Source organism: Rhineura floridana, chromosome 8 (genome assembly GCF_030035675.1).
Source record: "Rhineura floridana isolate rRhiFlo1 chromosome 8, rRhiFlo1.hap2, whole genome shotgun sequence".
NCBI classification, from domain to species: Eukaryota; Metazoa; Chordata; class Lepidosauria; order Squamata; family Rhineuridae; genus Rhineura; species Rhineura floridana.
The window spans coordinates 77,976,884-77,992,291 of NC_084487.1; the positions used below are offsets into that span (position 1 = coordinate 77,976,884).

At 41.4% G+C, this 15,408-nt stretch overlaps 1 long non-coding RNA gene across 2 annotated transcripts; it reads left to right on the forward strand.

The window, feature by feature from the left end:
• Positions 1-557: 557 nt before the first annotated feature.
• On the forward strand, positions 558-8,395 carry LOC133389989 (uncharacterized). Of its 2 annotated transcripts, XR_009764254.1 has the most exons (4): positions 558-638; positions 2,613-2,773; positions 3,545-3,655; positions 7,123-8,395. It is a non-coding gene; the product is annotated as an uncharacterized LOC133389989 (long non-coding RNA). The 2 variants fall into 2 exon arrangements; XR_009764255.1 differs by lacking the exon at positions 3,545-3,655.
• Positions 8,396-15,408: the final 7,013 nt, after the last annotated feature.

Sequence of the window (15,408 nt, forward strand, 5' to 3'; positions counted from 1 at the left end):
CCTGTGGATATTGTTCCTTTTGTAAATACACTCTCAAAATTCAACATTTTATAAATCCGATTGATCAAAGAAAATATTTGATACATCACTTTTCCAATTGCAACACTGCACAAGTAATCTATGTTATACAGTGCGGATGTTTGAAATTATATGTGGGACAAACATCAAGGAAAATTAAGATACGGATAGGAGAACATCTAAGTAATATAAAAAATTAAAAAACAGGAGCTCCTTTGGTTTCTCATTGTCTTCAATGCCCTAAATATATTAATACAGGTTTAAAATTTTGGGTCCTACAACAAATACATGGATCATTTTCTAGTTCTCTTTTATATAAAAAAGAAATAGAATGGATTTTAAGACTCAAAACAATGACACCTAATGGTCTAAATGAGGAGTGTTCATTTCTTCCCCTGATGTAAAGGATTCCTCAGGTCCAAAAACATTTTTTACTCACAAGTATTCGACAGGTGTTCTTAATCCTATATCTAAAGGTCAGAATAATTATTCTCCAGACAAGTAAAAAATTATAATAAAAAGCTCCTACCAGTTTTAAATAATCATAAAGACATTGATGCCATTCACAGCAAAAGTGAGATAGAAAACTCTATTGAATAAAGCACTTTAACAACTTAAATGTAAGTATCTTTTAAATATTACAAATAAATGCTATATATGAATTTACTTACCTATATTATGTACAGAAACATAAGAAGGAAAATTCTTTAGATGCTACTGTAATAAAAAATCATTTCTGCATTTGCATATATGAAATGTCTGAGAATATACAAAATGAAGAATGTTTTTATATAAAAACGTTTTATACAAAGAAAGGACAGATTTAATGAAAAAAAACCCATCTTAGAGAATATATTATAATCTTACTTACAACCATGTATTAAACAAATTACAAGGTAGTATCAAAAAGCTACTGTAATAAAAATCATTTCTGAATTTGCATATATGAAATGTCTGAGAATATACAAAATGAAGAATGTTTTTATATAAAAATTGTTTTAATAGAGATTGAAATTTGTATATGTCTGTCAAAATGATGTTTTTCTATTTGTTCATAGCCCCTGATGAAAGCCCTTGTGTAGGGCTGAAACGTGTTGGGTATTTGAAAGAAATTTATTCTCTTTTATAGAAATCAATAAAGAAAAAAATATAAATTTGGAATTTCCCTTTTTTGATATTCTGGGGTTCCCCCTCTTTTTTTCTTATTATTGCTCTCTTGCAGCCTTTTCCTTTCCCATATCAATTTTCCCTTCCTAAGACACCAAGCAATCCCCCAACAGCCTTCCTGGCTGGCAGTCATTTAACTTAGGGATAGGGAAAAAAATAGTTTGATTTGCATTTTAATGTGAGCCTACCTAATCCGCACTTTTTGAAACAATATGTAAATCAAAATGCAGTTATCCTCCAAAATTCACATTTCTCCAAATTTTGCAATGTGGTTCTAAAAGGTACAAAAATGCATATATTAGGGGGAAGTGTTCATAAAATTGCATATAGTAGTGAAAATGACATTATATTAAGGAAAATTGTTTGCAAAAATATACATATGAGGGAAAATTGCATACAAAAATGTGTAGCTTTGGAGAAATGTAAATTAAAATGCTGACTAAAAAATGCAAACTGATGCAGAAATGTACTGAACTGAAGATTGGAAAACATGAGAAACAGAGAGAACCTGAAAATGACAGATTCATCCATCCCTCAGTTAATCTCACTCCTCTCCTCCTCTCCCCCTCCCACCCCTAGAGTAGCCTTCATAAACTATTAATTGCCATTTGTTATACTTAGTACAACTCAGTTTCTGGAAAAGCTCTGATCTTGGGCCTGTTCATCCCTTGAGTACTTTACGAAGGCATTCTGCTACCTTGATTAAACAGTTTATCTCTCTTAGTTTTCTTTCTAGGTGGCTTTTCCTCCTGTAGCCAATTACAAACAATGGTTAAAAATGATTTAAAACCGCACACCTAAAAAAAAAAAAAGCCAAAACGATACCCATAACAGAAGCACCATGTGTGGAAATAGTAACTTGGTCTTGAATTTCTAGGGGTCATAAAGCTCCCCTCAAAAGGAGAGGTAAGCTTTTCAAGTTCTGAATTCTTTTCCAGCTCAAATGAAAACCAGAGCCAGAGAAAAATTGCAATATTCCCTCTTCCCCAGCTCTCCCAGTCCACATCCTGAAGCTATCCACACTATGCTTCTGTGCATTAGACAAAAGTGCTCATTTCTGGATCAGCTCCACCAGACAAACAGCAGCCTGCCATCACACAGAATACAGCCAGGGTCAGAGTGGAAAACAGTTTCCCTTGCACACATCCTTTCAAATGTGTTTAGCTGTTCTTGATGTTTTCCAATGTTTAAAATGTTTTTATTTTGTTTTAATTGTATTGTTTTCCTATTTTGCTGCTTGCTGCCCTAGGCTCATTTGGAAGAAGTCGATGGGTGGCAGACAAATAAATATGTAAATAAGTAAATACGAAAAACATGTACCAAGTTGGTGTATTAACAGTAAAACCAAAATGATATTACCCATGGTTCTTATAACACAGTTTCATTCATATAAATGGCTTCATTGCTGAACTGCCTTTTGATTTCAGGGCCATAAGTTTTTAAGTGCAATGATTTCATCATATATTAAGGTGATGATGTGAAACCAAGAAATACATGGAACTCTTCAGTTCATAAAAGGGGCTGTTAAGAAGACAAGCTGCGATGGAAGATTGAATGGAAATTCATGACATCAGAATGCTATCTGAAGGTGAAGGGGGGACTGATACTCTGAGTAAGATCCAGGGAAAGTTTGTTGCATTTAGGTCCCATTAAAATCAGTCAACAGTTAACTGTGAATAATTAAAGTAAGAATGTAAGCACATAAGAAAAACCTGCTGGATCAGGCCAATAGCCCATCTAGTTCAGCATCCTGTTCCCACAGTGGGCAATAGGGTTGCCAGGTCAGATGCAAACCCTGAGATTTCATAGTGATGTCATTAAGCATGATACAATAAGCATCAATCACAGTTGCTTAGAAGATACCATTCAAACAAAAAAGAAACTTCTCTGACTGGAAATGAAGATAGAAATCTTAGCTAAAAGAGGGGGTTCCCAGATCCAGCTGAAGTGATGGGATCATTCCTTCTCACATGCTTACAAAGCGTCAATGGGGAACATTTAATCTAGTCTACTTGCTTCTGGCAAGAACGGTTTAAGTGACCTCAGGACAGGACAGTTCACCAGAAAACCATTGACAGAAGAATGGGGTCTAGTGTTGTGGAGATGTTAGATGGGAGCATTCAGGAGTAAAGATGGATGTCCCTGAAGGCTGAAATTCTAAGCACACTTACTAAGGGAATAAGTCCCCTAGAACTCAATAGGACTTGCTTCTGAATAGATATGGTTAGGATTGTGCTGTTGGTAAGGGTTGACTAGGGATCCTCTGCAAAGATATCCATATCAAAGCATGGTTGGCAACCCCCTGCTTGGAATGCCCTGCCCCTGCCTTTTAACATGGCTGCTCCAAATTTCTTTACAGACTTGACCTTTCACTGCAGAGAGAGGTTGGACAAATGAATAAGATCTTCTACCCTTTCCTGCCTACTCTGTGGGCTGATATAAACTCACTTGGACAGCCAACCCAATTCAAGTGAGTAATAATTGACACAGAGAGAACACACATGTTTTGTTCTACCTTCACAGGCAGTAGCTTGGGAACAACAGCAATTGAAGCCACACTTCCCAGTATGTGAATTCTCTTTTATCACTATTAGGCAAGAAACAAACCATCACACAACCAACAAGATGCATCATCAGTAGGTTTAAGGGGGTTGAGCTAAGCACATAGAACCACTGTTGTTATTTCTATGGATGTAAGGGAGTCAGGTCAGAGGTAAATGAAATACAAATAGAAAAAGAAAAGACAATGATGATTTTCTAAATGCAATACCATACCAACCACAACAAGATTCCTCTGAGTAAGGCAGAAAATTCAGCATCCTACAACCAGTCTCAAATAAGGAAGCGTGCACAGGACTGCAACCTCAAGTGATAAGGAACTTCACTTACCCAACCCAAAATTCAGAATCATGCCACTTTAAGCTATTTTGCAACTGTTTTACATTTGGTTTTTATGGTTATTGATTTTAAATAGATTCATTTCTTGTTGTGAGGTGCCTTGTTTGCCAATCAGCTACCCTACCTCACAGTGTTGTTGGAAAGACTACACATTCACGCACACACGCACGCACGCACGCATGCACACACACTGGAGATGTAAAAATACATACACCCCATATAATAGTTTATTGTCAAAACCAGTTGGTCATTGCAGAACTTTTTTTTTAAGTGTTAGTTTCCTACCAAGTAAAAGCAGTGACACCTAAGTAAGCCCTGCCTAATTGATTTTTTAAAAAGTATTGGAGGGGGAGAGAAAGATCTACAACACAATCCTTTGCTATGTTCACTCAAAAGTCCCATTGATTTACATCACAATCCTAATCATGTCTACTGAAAAGTAAATCCTATTGAATTCAGTGGAGTTTACTCCCAGGTACATGGGATTAGCATTGTAGCTTTAATCCCAGAAAAGTAAGTACGGGATTAAAGCTTCATATTAGGAAAGTTTTCAAAACAGACTATGAATTAGACAAATAAACTGCGTTGTTCAACAGCCCAGGAAAATTCATACTTCTTTGACTCCTTACAGTTAGAATAGTATAACATATTGTAAATATATCATAAGATGGATGTACACTTTTTCTAAATTTCTGTTCAAAAATTATTTGAAAGATATAATGTATTATATGCTATTTTTGCAAGAAATAAAAAACCCTGCATGTACACTTCTTTTATAATCATAACTTAAATTGTTACTGTGCATGCCTACCAAGATCCTGCTGAGATCATCTGTTCTAGATCTCCTGAAAAAGGCACTCCTGCTGCTGCTGCAAGCTATAAACTTACTCAATTTGTGATTTGTACATAAGCAGGAAAAGAAAGCTATTTTCAGGATTTGCAATGGCTATTGCCCAAGGTCAACAAATCCCTCGTCAATCACAAGCGTGACTTCATTTATTGGCTAAAAACGTAAAAGGGCCAGTATTCAAACAGCCAGCTATTAGCTCATTTAACAGAAGTTGTGGGAGGTGGCTGACATTTTGATATAGATCTCTTGAACCAGACCACCTAGGAAAAAAATAATAAAATAAAAGCTAAGAGTCCAGAATTTGGGGTGATTCACCTGGAGACCCAGACACTACCAAACCCCCCTAGAATCTCTGGGTGAAAACTGGAGACCTGGCATCCCTTGTGGCCATCCAGATACCTATGGGAGGCCTGCAAGCAGGATCTAAGCACAAGAGCACTCTCCCCCATAGTTTAACTATGTGCTTGATTTCAGTGGGACCTGGATCCAATCATCTCTGTGTGTGTTTGGAATGTGTACTTCCACACTGAAAACCTTTATTTCCACTAAGCTAAAACTACCAGAGACATCAGGAAAGAAATTATGGCTAAAGTTATCATTTTCCCCCTAGCTGTTACATGTGCTAGCGGCATTTCCCCCCAACTTGTTAACATTCATAATTTAAAAAGCATTGTTTTAATTAAAAATTAAGCTCTTCACATCACCTTTAAAGATTTGAACCCTCAAACGTAATTCTTAACTAGCCTTTCCTGGAGCCTATATTTTAAAAAAGGATCCATAATACAATTAAACTTAAATAGGAGAATGATAAAAGGTTAGATTTTGCCCTCAGGCTCAAATCTAGTTTGATTAGAAGACTCTGCATCAGAATTAAAACTAACTTGTTTCACCTCTACAAGACTCCTGTGGACTATGAATCTAAGGAACTCAAATAAAATTCTTTTTTATACATTTACACACTTATGCATAACATATTGGTTATGCCAGATCGGTACACAATAAGACCACACTCATCCATGATTTGACCATGGATGAAGGTGCCAATTTGCTGTGCATTACCGAGAGCTGGGAGGAGTGATCTGACCTAGCTTTGCCCACCTGGATACTCGGTGCAACACCAGCACAGGTTGCAGGGATGGGGGGGAGGAGTTGCTGTTGTCTACAGAACTTCCACCTCTGTCATCAGGAAACCACTCTGTCTTGGAGCTGGCTGTGAGGACCTGCACCTGGTGCCGGGCCAAGGAGACAGTAAACTAGGGTTGCTGCTGGTGTACCGTCCACCCTGCTGCCTGGCAGCTTTGACTGAGCCCCCTCTTTTTTTCTTATTATCTGTAAGAGAGCAAACAAGAGAAATAATTATATAGTATCTTTCCTTCCAACCTCTCTCCCTGTCTCCCTTACGCTTTGTCTGAACACAGGGGGAGGTCATGGGGACCCTTAGCTTCAGGATAAATCCAAAAGGAAGGTAAAAAGAAGCAACTTTCCACAACTGCAGCTATGTTTTGCTGGGTGGAATCTACTGCAAAGGTGGGGGTGCAAAAAAGAGATCACTCAAATCCAGGGTTCCCTACTAAATCTAGGGATGGGGGAGAAATTTGGTAAAGATGAACTGTACCTTGGGCTACCCACACCCGTTTGCATTTTCATTAACGTTGCAGTTTTGTCTTGTTTGCTGTGAGCTTCTGCAGCTTTTCCTGATACCTGATTTAACCCCCCCCCGCAAATATAACAACATTGTTGTCAATGGCATCTTCAATATAAATAGCTGAAATGTGCATTCCCTTTAACTTCTGTGTCATTGAGGTGATGATGATAGCCATTAACATTCACTGTTTGATTCTTAGCCTGTCTCCCTCTTGTATCTTGTTTTAAATCTTTGTGACTTCAGCCAAACTCACAGTTCTTTAGTAATCTGTTGCCTCAGGCAGGCAATAAACATCCCACTACTAGCACACTGAAAAACCGACCAAAGAGGGGGGTGGGGAGAGAAAGCAAATTAAGTTGGTTAACTTCATGAGACAGGCTAACTGTGAAGTAAGTTATTCAGCAGACAGCAGCACTCAAGGCTTGAAGATTAATTGGGTTTAATTTTCAAGTTTCAAAAATAGATCACATACCTGAGCTGGAAAAAAAATTCAACTTCAGAAGTCTCATTTAATAGTGTGTGTGTGTTATGTCTTCTCTCCTAGGACAGACAATAATCCTGAGGCAAGATGTCTATTTGATGGGCAATTACCAGCTCTTTTACTTTTGAATAGTAAAAAAGCTCAGGCCATTGTTAGAAAAAAGGAAAACAATAACAGTATTTTTCGGCAGTGAAAAAGGATGAAACAGAAAAAGCAGAAGATAATGAAGCACTAAATATAATGGACCATAACCAGCTACCAGTTCATCGCAATGACAACTGAACCAGCACCAAACTGTAAACTACCTCCCCAACTCAATCTGACTAAATTTATTACAGCAAAAACCCTTTCTGCTACCACTGGCAGTTAGGGTTTCACAGGTGCAAGCCAGGAGCTCCAAAACTTTAGTAAGACAGACTGCCAGTAAAACGTACCAAGGACACACCTGAAGGACTGTCTGGGGACGTGCTGACCTCATGGGTGCTAAGGAATTATGACCTTTGATTACAAATACACATAAAAGAACAGAGTGATCTTGGAAGGGCAATTTTCAGTGGCAAAAAAGGAGACAATTGCATTGTTCCTGCTTAAGAAAGGAGGGGGGAGGTCTAGGCTTTAGGCAGAGTTTAAAGTATCTGTTGTAAAAGACTGAAAATCTTTGTGCTCTCTGTATTGCCTATCAATAGCTGATTAAAATGTTGCTTTGATTAGATTAAGAACTAGAAGAAGACTGAGCATTCACCTTTTCAGGAAATCCCATGTCAGTACATAGAAGGTGCTGGTACTCCTGTGTCCATTTCAATAGGTTTTGGCAGGAACTTCATTTTGTCCTATCTTGTTCAGATCCTTACTAGCTCATCTTTCCAGACACAATGTTGCCTTTTCAGTCAAGGCACTTGTGAGAAGGCACAAAAAATGGCACCAAGTACTCTCAGTCAAGATTACTCTTTTGGGAGGGGTGTCCTGCCTAGAGTCTGAGTGACGAGATGAGACTGGAATTAATTCTTGTTTTATTAGAGTAACGGTTACATTGAAAGCAGTGCGCTTCACAGACCAACTACTTGTTGGAGTAGTTTGCGATCAACCGGTGGTAGTAACTGGCAACCCCCAGGAAATGCTGTAATTCTTTCTTGGTACGATGAGGTTGCCATGTGAGAATGCAGTGAACCTTGCCCGGATCCATCTCTACCCCACCTGGTGAGATGCGGTACCTCAAAAAGTCCAACGTGGTCATGTCAAACCCGCACTTCTCCAACTTGGCATAGAGGTGATGTTCCTGGAGGCACCACAACACAGCCTTCACATGTTCTTTGTGTTCCTCGGGGGAGTCGGAATATATCAGAATATCATCCAAATAAACAATCATGAATCAATCCAAATAGTCCTGAAAGATGTCATTCATGAAATTTTGGAAGACCCCTGAGGCATTAGATACCCCAAATGGCATCACCAAATACTCTAACTGTCCATATAGGGTCTTGAAGGTGGTCTTCCACTTGTCCCCCTCTTTTATTTGCACCAGATTGTAAGCCCCCGCTCAAATTGAGCTTGGTATAGATCTTGGCGGACTGCAATCGCTCCAACATTTCTGTGATGAGTGGCAAGGAGTAGCTGTTGGGGATGGTTATCTAATTCAGCGCCCTGGAATTATTACACGGACGTAACTCTCCATTTTTCTTCTTAATGAACAGCAGAGGTGCCTCGGCCGGGAACTGAGAGGGTTGAATGAAGCCTCTCTTCATGTCTAGAAACTCCCTCAGTGCTGCCAACTCCAGCTCTGACAAGTAATAGATGCACCCGGACAGAATGGGCACACCTGGCATTAGGTTGATGGCGCAGTCATATGGCCGGTGGGGGGACAGTTGGTCGGCTTCTTTTTTGTCAATCACATCCTGGTATTCCACATATTTCTTGGGTAGAGGAGCTTCCTCCTGCAATGTCACTCTAGCCACTATCTCAGGGTTGGGTTTTTCCCTAGGTTGGCAGTGTTGTTGGCAATATCTCAAGGTGAAATCCACCACTGCCTCATCCCAGAAAATGTTTGGATTGTGTTGGACCAGCCAAGGCATCCCTAACACCACTGGGAAGCGAGGCAGAGAAGCCACATAGAATGACAGTTTCTCCACATGCCCCTGGACCTCCATCCCTAGCATCTCGGTCACTCTGGTCAAAGTTCCTGACTTTAGGGGATGCCCATCAATGGTCTTGATGGACAAGCATTGCTCAAGCATCTGAATGGGGATGCCATGCTTGCGGGCGAAATCTATGAAACTCGATGACGCCCCGCTGTCAATCATGGTCTTGACTTGGAAACTCTGTCCCATGGGCAGTGTCAATTAGACCGGCATGAGCAGGGTGGCTTGCGACAGAAGTGGTTGTTGCTGAGGCCACTCCATTGACTTGGCTCCCAACTCTTGGGCCTCTATGAGAGCTGGGATTTGGAGTTTTCTGGCACCGGGGTCTTCTCGGTTTTGGAAGGGCATCCTCGGGCCAGGTGCCCCCCTTTTCCACAGTATAGGCATAGCCCCTCCCTCCTGCGCTTCTCTTTCTCCTCCTCTAACAAGCGTGGTCGGGCCCTGCCAATTTGCATGGGCTCCACCCCTGACGAGGTTGAGGTTCCCATGCTAGGTGGATGACAGATGCAGGGGAGAGGTACTGGTGCCTGGGAACGAAGTGGCTCTGCTCTGCACTCCAACCGATGACCCTCAAGCTGACTGTCTATCTGCAAGCACAACTGTATCAACTCGGCCAAGGTGCCTGGTGGGGAGGTGCGCGCCAGTTCATCCAGCACCTCTGGGCTCAAACCATTCCAATAGAAATACATCAGGGCCAGGTCATTGTAACCAGTCTCTTGGGCCAAGACACGGAATGTGTTAGTGTAGACCCCCATGGAGCCCCTTCCTTGCTTCAGGGTTCCTAGCTGGTGGGCGACAGTCTCCTTCTGCTGTGGTTCTCAGAACATTTCTTCCATGGCTGCGATGAAGGCAGGGTATTGACCCAGCACGGGGTCATTTCTGATCAGATACGGGGTGGCCCACTTGGCGGCCTCTCCTTCCAGAAGGCTGATGAGGAACGCCACCTTCGAGATCTGTCGGGAACTCGGTTTGACGTACACGCATGTACAATTCACACTGGGCATGGAACGTGGTGAACTGGTCACTCTCGCCACCATAGCGGGAGGGCAACTCCACGGGGGACTTGATTCTGATGGGCAGCATGGCCGCCGGTGCCACACCTTCCTGGGCAATCAGGGTACGGAGGTTCTGGTTCTCAAGTTGTAGGTTCTGAGTCACGGCTTGGAGGTTCTGGAGCTCGGTGTACAAGGTCTCTAGGTTCACTGGGAGTCCCCCTTCAGTGGCGCCACTAGCCTCCATGTTTTCAGTCATGGAAGTGTCAGAGAAGAGTGATGGTGGCTGAGTGAAGCTGTCCTACCCAGAGTCTGAGGGACGAGACAGAGATGAAACTGGAATTAATTCTTGTTTTATTAGAGTAAAGGTTACATTGAAAGCACTGCTCTTCACAGACCTCTCTATGCTGACTCACTACTGTTCCTAACTAGACTACACATGCTCTGCAGCGTGTGGAGTAAGTTGACTCAGCGTCCCATTCAGAGGGCGCCGCCTTAAATAGGAAAGGTTTTTGCCCATAATCTCTGACTCCTTCAAAGTTCCACCTTCTGACCGACCCACTTCTTGTGGTGTCTCGTGCTGGGCAAGGGGGGGTGAGCCTCCACCTGCTCATCTGACAGGGCCGGCTTCCTAGGTGCCAGCTCTACTTCAGGGGATTGGGAACCAGCTGGTGGGGAAGCATTTGATGTGCCAGGCAGGAGTCCTGGGGGGGTGGAGTTGGTGCGCACGTGAGGTCATCCCCCAATGGCTCTCTTGGGGTGCTTGTAGGTGGAGCGAGCTCTGCGTTGTTGGGAAGACTGTCTGTGGGAACTGGCGGGCTGTTGACTTCACCCCCTCCCTCAATGCCCTTGAAAACCTCATCAACCTCTGGCTCCTCTCCCTGATCTATCTGGGGAGGCTGGGGCTTGACCGACTCCTCTCCCTGCTCCTCCTGAGGGAGTTGGGACTCAACAGGGGGAGAGGGATAACCAAATGGTAGTGTAGAGGCTTATGATAACTAGCTACAAGTGAGATTCTGTGCCAAGTTGGAGTGAAAAGGGGGGGATGACCTTTGACTATTTGTGCAGTGACAGCTTTATCAGATGACAAGGCTATCAGTAATGGCTAAAAGAAATGCTTACACTGGCTTTAATTTAATAGGGGCAAGAACACTGGAATTTGTCAAAATATTAACACTACAGAAAAGCAAGTAAGGGTAGTCTTAAATTTATGAACCAGCATTTCTGTTCTTCTCAGTGATTTATCTGTATTAGAATTGTGAAAAATGATAGGATATAACCATATTCTTTCATCAGCCATTCAAAAGCAGCAACAACTGTGAATCCTCCCTGGACAACTATAGATAAAGTTTGTATCACAGTATTTCCCACCTCAAAATAGATAACTGTAGCAGAATAGACCATGGAGTGGAGAGCAGAAGGTTATTTCTGCATCATGCCTTCTATTTCCAAAGTTTGAACTGTTTGTGCCATTCTGTATGTCGCCAAAACAGCACTATCCATGTACTACAGGAACACCAGCAGCTCTGGGGAACCCCAAGTCTGTCAAAAGATCTTTGGAGGAGGAAACCCTGGGAAATGACACCCCCATAACAGCCAAGTGAAACCTGTATGTGCTCTTTGGTCATGGATGCTGACTGATTGCTGTGACGGGGAAGCACAAAATGGGGTGGGGAGAAGAACGGAATGGCTGGAATCCTGAACAGCAGCACTTTATGCTGCAACATTTTGTTGCAGGTTCCAGTTGTGATAGAATGTTAGTAATTGCCCACTTCTCTCCATGCTATGGGGAACAATAATAGCACCTAGAGTAGCATTTCCCCAATACCTGGTTTCTAAGGTACACATTTTTCAGAATTAAAACTGGAGATACGAGAGTGTGTGAAAGTAAGAATGACTCCCCTTGAGAGTAGCTGAATTCTGTGGTTCGGTAAGAAAAAATCACTGGACCATACATCCTAACTGGAAAGGGCTCATGCTGTACTCAGCATTAACAGTAACTGAATGATTCACTCCCATTTGATGGTGAGATGTGTCAGAATTAACCAGCCTTGAGTCTGGTCAACTTGCTGCTAAGAGACCCCACCAGGCCAGTCTATGGGCTTTCAGCTCTCTGTTGCTCAGACCTCAGTGCCCGACAATAGAATTGTCACTATAGGAAATGCGGCAGATGAGTTTTAATTCAGAAGTTTTTTGCGTGTATCCCCATGTGATGGCTGCAAACACCATCTGCAATCCTTTGGGAGTGCCTAAACGGTTCTTGGACATCACAGCCTGTCTTTCTTGTCAATTGCTGTCAAAAGTTTTTATCAATCAGGAGAATGTATGCAGCGGTTGTGAACCAGGAAGGCTACAGCTCCTCCTGCTGGCATTCACTGGAATGACAGCAGTCTCATTACAAAGCTGAACAAGCCATTCACAGTCTTGACACACATACTGTTATAGATCATTCCATATAGGGATGTTGACATTGTCTAAAAGTTTCCATATCTTCCTTCTTCGGGAGCTTTCCAAATTTTCTCCCAACTTTCAGAGTCTGAATTTCACTCTAGTAGTGCTTTGAGCTTGAGGCTATCAACTATGTTTAATGTTTTTAATTGTTGTAACCCGCCCAGAGAGCTTCGGCTATGGGGCGCTATACAAATGCAATAAATAAATAAAATAAATAAACTACTTAAAGATCTTTATTACCTGTGGGCCTCTAACCATAATCCTTTTCACACCACACTTTCACACAGAATTAAAAAAAATGGATGAGGAAGTGGGTCACTCCTCCTAGCTGTGTCCCCTGATCACATATTGATCCAAAAGACTAATCAAGAATGCATAAGCAGTAAGATTCCAGGGCAACTTCTATGACATAAGGGAAATGTTACTGTTTTTATTTGGGTTGTACACACACCCAAATGCAATTCAGGACCTGGCACGATCTGAGCCCTGGATCTGGATTGTGAGCCAGAAAAAAAATCTTTGGAAATTAAAGATGCATTGGGACTTGCATTGGGAAACCGAAATGGCCATAACATTGTTTTTTCAAATAGATGCATGGAATTTGGAGACATAGTAGCTCCTACAGAGGGGATTAACCCTTCCACAGTTCAGACAGGTAGATCAGGGTTTGTTTTTGTGCTAACCACATTTAAAGTTTTTTAAAAAACATTTTTTTTAAAAAAAAGACTACTGCACTGATGTATATATGTGTGCTGCTTGAACACTGTCTGTATACAATGCCCTCACAAGCCTTATTGACAAACACATGAAAAATAGTAATAAAGACAGGCATAGAAAACAGAACAGTAACAAGATACAGATTACACACACACACACACAATTAATTGGGAAAAGATGGGAAGCAAATAGTTATACAGATGGGTACTGTACCGTGAAGGAAACAAAACACAAGCTGAACAAATGCCACTGAACTCTTTCTAAGAGACAGAATTTACAAAAGAGAGAAGGCAGCGTAAGCCTGCTGCATTTTAAATCTTCACCTTCCCTTCCCATCCAAGCACTGTGATTGGAGAATGTTTGGTTAGATTCTAGCCCTGGATTGGAAGCTACAGATGCCAACGAGCAAAGTCCACCCCCCCTCCTCACCCTGACATTCTCCTTATATGGTGTTATAAACAACACTTTGGAGATAATCTGTCTGGCTTTAGATATACTGCTTTTTCATTCCGGATTGGCACAAATCACTAAAAATTAATTCAGGTCCATCTAACCCACTCTGTAGGGATTTGTGGTTGCCTCAACGATGCAAATTCATCACAAATCACAACAATTCAGCTTGATTTGGTTCATGATTCAGACAAATAAGTTGCACATTCCTGTATTGTTCTCTGATTGTCATATTTTAAAGTTTTATCAGTTGTAGATTGCCTAGAGAAGACTAACTGGGTGGCATATATAAAAGCTGTTAATTTGTTAATTAAGGCAGAAACCTTGCAGAAGCCAAGCAAGTCTGGGTCTGGTTTGTGCCTGAATGAGAGCCCATTATGAACTTCATGGATACCAATGTTGTGCCACCCACCTCCACCTACCACCACCTCCACCTTGCCAGTAATAAATGAGAGGGAACATGTTATCCATACTTCCCAAGTACACCTTTATGTATAGCCAAGCTGCTCTGTTTCCTTAGCCCTTGCTATAACCACCAGGCTTCCAAGCAAGCCATACATATTGGTTTTAATCTTACTGTTGATTGTAAGTTGCTTTTGGTTCACTTTTGTGAAGAAAAGTGACTGATAAATTTAAATAATAATGTTACATAACCAATCAGATACTTCCCTAGGCCACAGCTATGGGTTAGCATTCTTCACTGGTCACTGTAACTCAGAGGTACTTTTCGCTGCCACCATTGGATATTTATACAACACTCTTGTTTATGTTTTGCCATGTTATATGATTCTTAGTAGCTGGCCAAGAAACAGGGATGTTTTTGAAAAGAACAGATTTTACTTCAGTAAGAATACTTTTGGTTCAGGTACTTAAGAATGTGGTTTCATTTATAGGTTCCTTACTTATTATACAGCCACGAGAATGGCTGTACACTATAGCCAGCATGGATTTGTCACATTCCGCAATGTTAAATTCAAAATACCCCCATGCCATTCTGATGTTTCCCATAACTTCATTTCAAAACAAAACCTTACAAAACTTATAGTCCTGAACTCAGAAATGCCTGCTTAACAATCCTCTAAATTTTCATGGTGATACACAAAACAGTCAGAGGGAATTGAGAGTTCAAAGTGTAAAAAAAGAGGAAAAAACTCTGACATCTTTTGGACTTTTTTCTGTCAGTGTTATCATAATTTGTTGAAATTAATAAAAAATCAGCCATGTTCACAGAGTACCTGTAATCCTATTACTGACCTTGGCCCATAGTTAAAAGGTTAAAAAAAATGCCTAGCTGATTTTTAATTAATTTAAGACATTTAGCATTGAACTCAGTGATAAGGCCAGGCATGCTCAGTAAGAAACAACTGTCAGTGTTCTAAAAGCCAGACTCACAGATGCTTGGCTTGGCTTGGCTTGGCTTGGCTAATCAGCAGACCACACCTATTCCAGACCTTTATTTCCCTTTAGACAGTCATGGCTTCCCCCAACGAATCCTGGGAAGTGTAGCTTGTGAAGGGTGCTGAGAGTTGTTAGGGGACTCCTATTCCCCTGGCAGAACTCCAGTGGCAAGAGTTGTTTAACAGTCAGCCACTCTGATTAAAGCT